The sequence below is a fragment of the Oncorhynchus clarkii genome, chromosome 26 (assembly GCF_045791955.1).
Source record: "Oncorhynchus clarkii lewisi isolate Uvic-CL-2024 chromosome 26, UVic_Ocla_1.0, whole genome shotgun sequence".
Classification (NCBI taxonomy): Eukaryota; Metazoa; Chordata; class Actinopteri; order Salmoniformes; family Salmonidae; genus Oncorhynchus; species Oncorhynchus clarkii.
The window spans coordinates 40042776-40049118 of record NC_092172.1 but is presented as its reverse complement, the minus strand read 5'-3'; the positions used below and the strand labels follow the sequence as shown (position 1 = coordinate 40049118).

The window sequence follows — 6343 nt, the reverse complement described above, 5'->3', positions numbered from 1 at the left end:
ATCTATGTGAGAGTGGATACTCGGCCCTCACTAGCATGAAAACTAAACCACAGACTGTGTGTGGAAAATGATTTAAGACTGAGACTCTCCAATACAACCCAACATTGCAGAGTTATGTGCCTCCTTTCAAGCACAACCTTATTAACCTGTGGTGAGTTAATCACAATTTTCGATGAACAAATAAGGTTTTATATGTGAGGTGGTTAAATAAAGATCAAAATGCTGTATTACTATCATTATATTATTATTGGTGCCCTGGTCCTATAAGAGCTCTTCTTATGAGTCGGGTTGTGGCAAAAACTCACACTCATTCTTATGTTTAATAAATGTATTGTATAGTGTGTGGGTGTGGCAGGCTTACAATGATGGCAAAAAACAACATTTGAGAGTGTGCTGACCCTGGTGCTAGAGGGGGTACACAGCTGGAGTGCGCTGACCCTGGTGCTAGAGGGGGTACACAGCTGGAGTGTGCTAACCCTGGTGCTAGAGGGGGTACACAGCTGGAGTGTGCTCACCCTGGTGCTAGAGGGGGTACACAGCTGGAGTGCGCTGACCCTGGTGCTAGAGGGGGTACACAGCTGGAGTGCGCTGACCCTGGTGCTAGAGGGGGTACACAGCTGGAGTGCGCTGACCCTAGTGCTAGAGGGGGTACACAGCTGGAGTGCGCTGACCCTGGTGCTAGAGGGGGTACACAGCTGGAGTGTGCTGACCCTGGTGCTAGAGGGGGTACACAGCTGGAGGTTGATTGTTTGAGGACTATAAAAAGTTTGGGAAACATTGATTTACATGATATCCCTGATGTGAGATTATTGCAAGTTAAATATGAACAACTGTTTAACACTTTATAGAATGTTGTGCTTAAACCTGTGCAGTAACAATGTAACTATACTTTTAAAAACATTGCCTTGACCTTTTATTAAAATCTTACCTTTTATTAAATTACATCTGATCAAGCATTAACCAGCGATAGCCGACACCACATAGCTGATGTTTTGGCAGGTGGAACAGTCAAATCAGTGAGCAGCTCTTGTGATCATTGCCATGAAGCCACACCCACCCAACTCGTGTTACAAGTTGTGAATGAGAAAGTGTAGGCTATATAGGACTTCGGAAGCTCAAATAGAAATGTATTAAACAAATGAATGAGGATTTGTATCAGCCTAACCCCCAGGTGTAGATTACATCTCACATGCCGGTGTGTTGAACTAGTAAACACGGCTGCATGAGATTTATCTTAATGCGACTCTGTGCAGCCAATGGCTATTTCCGCTTTAGGTATAATGCCAGGATACACTTGTGGATTAGACATCTCTAATGCCGTTCCACCTCCGGCACCGCCTCAACAACCGCTGTGCTGATGTCGGCTAAAGCAGATCGGATTGAATCAAGCCTGAAGTTCTGTGCTAACAGTGCCCCCAGCTGGTTGTGCACTTAAACTGCATTATCCACAAGTTCCACAACGTTGTGCGTTGCTGGACGCAGCGGTGGCCTCAGCTCACATCGGATGGGGAGCAGCAATATTATTAACAGCAATCCAGTTGTTTCAGATTGGTGGTCAGAGACGGAAGACAACCAGACGAAGAAGAATATTTAACCTTACTGTTCATCTCAACCCTTACAGTTATTTCACATTGAATACAGATTAAAATGTTTATCATCTATAATAAAAAATATGTAATTTTGTAGACACTTGTATCCAAAGCGACTTACAGTCATGAGCGCACACTTTTTACATATGGGTGGTCCCGGGAATCAAACAAACTACCCACATTTTGCAAGCACCATGACCTACCAACTGAGCTACAGGCAGGACCACAGTTTAATGTTTTGTTTCTCCATCTCAGTGTGGAGTGTTTTGTTCCTCCATCTCAGTGTGGAGTGTTTTGTTCCTCCATCTCAGTGTGGAGTGTTTTGTTCCTCCATCTCAGTGTGTGGTGGACTCAATACATGAGCAGGTTTCACCATGAAAGTCCAATATCCAAGCGAGAGCGAGAGAGTTATTCTTGAAATACTTGACACAAACCTACAATTCCCCTGTTGAATTCCTTTTTCTCCACTAGCGTTGGTGGTATAGTGGTGAGCATAGCTGCCTTCCAAGCAGTTGACCCGGGTTCGATTCCCGGCCAACGCAGATGCTTTTAATTTTCACTGATCGCTGAAGGAGGTTTTACATACGAAAATCCAAAACCCAGCAATGTTGTTTGCATTCAAACAGCACTATTGAGTGGGTTGTGTTGTTAAAACCTGTAGGAGTTGAGTGGGTTGTCGTTAAAACCTGTAGGAGTTGAGTGGGAATTGAATCTCTGCAAGATACATCACCGTGAAGAGAATGACATTCATATCCATCATTATGTATTTCTGTGTAGTACACATCAGGGACCCATGATGCAATTCTGTTACCGGATATAAATCCACTTCACCTACCGTAGTTAAATAAACAAAGCCAAGGTGTCATGTCATAGCTGACACCCCGTTCTTTCTGTAGTCATAGCTGACACCCCGTTCTTTCTGTAGTCATAGCTGACACCCTGTTCTTTCTGTAGTCATAGCTGACACCCCGTTCTTTCTACAGTCTTAGCTGACACCCCGTTCTTTCTACAGTCATAGCTGACACCCTGTTCTTTCTGTAGTCATAGCTGACACCTTGTTCTTTCTACAGTCTTAGCTGACACCCTGTTCTTTCTACAGTCATAGCTGACACCCCGTTATTTCTACAGTCTTAGCTGACACCCTGTTCTTTCTACAGTCATAGCTGACACCCCGTTCTTTCTACAGTCATAGCTGACACCCCGTTCTTTCTACAGTCATAGCTGACACCCCGTTCTTTCTACAGTCATAGCTGACACCCCGTTCTTTCTACAGTCATAGCTGACACCCTGTTCTTTCTGCAGTCATAGTTGAATCCTAATTAGGAGCAGAACCATAGTTTGGGAAACCCCTCTCTACACTAACATATAATATACATAACATCTCTCTCTCTACACTAACATATAATATACATAACATCTCTATCTCTCTCTCTACACTAACATACAATATACATAACATCTCTATCTCTCTCCCTCCCTCCCTCTCTCCCTCTGCCTCCCTCTCCCGCTCTCTCCCTCTCCCGCTCTCTCTCTCTCCCTCTTCCTCTCTCCCTCTCCCTCCCTCTCCCGCTCTCTCCCTCTCCCGCTCTCCCTCCCTCTCCCGCTCCCTCTCTCGCTCTCTCCCTCTCCCTCTCTCATAATCACACAAGAATGCACACGTCACACACACACACACACACACACACATACACACACACACACGACACAAATAAACATTGACTTGAGTACACAAACCCAACACACAGGATTATCATGGCACACTGCAGTGATTTGGAAAACAATTCTTAAGCCTCAGTTTGCATATTATTTATGTACTATAATCAATCAATCAATCAAATTGTATTTATATAGTCCTTCTTACATCAGCTGATATCTCAAAGTGCTGTACAGAAACCCAGCCTAAAACCCCAAACAGCAAGCAATGCAGGTGTAGAAGCCTTTAGACCACGATGGCCAAGAAGCAAACTCAGGTTAACTGCTCACTGCGTGAAAGGGAGCTATGCTCACCACTATACCACCATCGCATTGTGGAATGAGAAGGGATTCAGCAGTGAAGGTATGTTTAGTTTTTCCAGTGGGGAAGGGATGCTTAGCCAGGGGCCAGACTCACATTCACAGGGGACTACCTTCCTGCCTTGTCCCTCACAGACCCAACAGGACTGGATTGGTAAAAGCAATGTGGTCTCCATAACGACTTTTTGAAGATCAAGATAGGTACATTTCCACATTTCATACATTTATCCTGTACATTCAGACCTGTGAAATCCTCAGCAACATAGCAGAACATTGTGATTGTGAACACACCCCGACTCTGAGCAGAGTGGGCTGGCCCAGGCCGAAGCTGCTCCCAGTATAATTACAAGTTACCATTTTGTTACATCCTAGCTATACCTGCTCTACACACGCCTGCTTTGCTCAAACAAAGACGATGAATGTCAATCTAAAGTTTCTTGTCTTTTCTTTTTTAATTTTCTAGGTGACAGTTGGGTCTCCCCTTGATTCAGAAAACAGACAAACACTCACAGTTTCTAAATAAAACCCAGAATAAAGGACTTCCTCTTCTGTCCCTACCAATAGTGCAGAACAGTGGTAGGCCTTCATCCTCAGAATAAACAGGACAATGAAAACAGAAGAAAGAACACAACAACATGTGCATATCCTCTTTAGAAGGAGAGCCCTGTAGCCTGAGTAAAATTACTGTTTTTACTTTGCTAGAAGTTGCTAGTCTCCTCCTGCCCTCCGCCGTGGCAGCCCTGCGGTCCTATACTGACTCTATTATAGGGTTAGAAACAAAGTTGCCTAAATTAGAGCAGCTCGGCATCCAGTTGTCAGGGCCAATCCCAGATGTCGGCTTTGAGAGGGACCATGCCGCAGTGTAATTTAGGTCTGGGGCTGCTTCCACATTACCTCCCTCATCTCCCCCCCCCCCCCCCCCCCCCCGACAGCCCAGGCCCAAGCACATACAGAGTTACAGCCAACCATGAGCCATAGGCAGGGGCCGATTGATGCAGGGGCTTACCGGGGCTGAAGCCCCTGGGCCCAGTAACTTTGAGTACACAAACTCAACACACAGGATTGTCATGGCACACTGCAGTGATTTGGAAGCCAATTTTTAAGTCTCATTTTGCATATTATTTATGTACTATAAGAAAATGAAAAAATATAAATGTATATTTATTTTTTACATAAAATTGTAATAAAGGAAATACATACTGCATATATTATATAATATACTATACTATACTATACTAATATAATATTATATAATGTACTGTATATATGTTTTACTGCAGCCACTAACCACAGGAGCCCGCTCTCAATGAGTATAGATAGCCTGCTGCAGCCTGCTGCCGCTCTGCTAATCATCAGTTGGGGGAGGACAGGATGTATGGGCCCAGTAGGTAACTGTGGGCCCCCGACCTCCAGAGATTACATTAAAATGAACTGCATAATAAATAAATAAATGTGACTAACCAATTTATGTGAGTCCAAGCCTACAAGGTCAATTTTTTATCCAACCACAGGAGCCCACTCTCATTGTTCAAAATACACCCGAGATCATCATTTAGCCACAGAGGATCAATAGTTTATAAAAAAAATAACTGTTGACCAAGTTTTATCACAAGCACATCTGCCAAAATCAAGACAACATCCACATAAAGTGTCTTAAAAGGGAGTTGAGTCACCAGGAGCTGCCAGAACAGCTTCAACGCTCCTTGGCATAGAGTCTACAAGCAGACCGAAACCATGTCAACAAGCAGACCTAAACCATGTCAACAAGCAGACCTAAACCATGTCAACAAGCAGACCTAAACCATGTCTACAAGCAGACCTAAACCATGTCAACAAGCAGACAGACCTAAACCATGTCAACAAGCAGACCTAAACCATGTCAACAAGCAGACAGACCTAAACCATGTCAACAAGCAGACCTAAACCATGTCAACAAGCAGACCTAAACCATGTCTACAGGCAGACCTAAACCATGTCAACAAGCAGACCTAAACCATGTCAACAAGCAGACCTAAACCATGTCAACAAGCAGACCTAAACCATGTCAACAAGCAGACCTAAACCATGTCAACAAGCAGACCTAAACCATGTCAACAAGCAGACCTAAACCATGTCAACAAGCAGACCTAAACCATGTCAACAAGCAGACCTAAACCATGTCAACAAGCAGACCCGAAACCATGTCAACAAGCAGACCTAAACCATGTCAACAAGCAGACCTAAACCATGTCAACAAGCAGACCTAAACCATGTCAACAAGCAGACCTAAACCATGTCAACAAGCAGACCTAAACCATGTCAACAAGCAGACCTAAACCATGTCAACAAGCAGACCTAAACCATGTCAACAAGCAGACCGAAACCATGTCAACAAGCAGACCGAAACCATGTCAACAAGCAGACAGACCTAAACCATGTCAACAAGCAGACAGACCTAAACCATGTAAACAAGCAGACCTAAACCATGTCAACAAGCAGACCTAAACCATGTCAACAAGCAGACCTAAACCATGTCAACAAGCAGACCTAAACCATGTCAACAAGCAGACCTAAACCATGTCAACAAGCAGACCTAAACCATGTCAACAAGCAGACCTAAACCATGTCAACAAGCAGACCTAAACCATGTCAACAAGCAGACCTAAACCATGTCAACAAGCATACCTAAACCATGTCTACAAGCAGACAGACCTAAACCATGTCAACAAGCAGACCTAAACCATGTCAACAAGCAGACCTAA

At 44.1% G+C, this 6343-nt stretch overlaps 1 non-coding gene across 1 annotated transcript; it reads left to right on the top strand.

Annotated features, from left to right (window-relative positions):
• The first annotated feature begins 2059 nt into the window (after positions 1–2059).
• On the top strand, positions 2060–2131 carry trnag-ucc (transfer RNA glycine (anticodon UCC)). The gene has a single exon. It is a non-coding gene; the product is annotated as a tRNA-Gly (tRNA).
• Positions 2132–6343: the final 4212 nt, after the last annotated feature.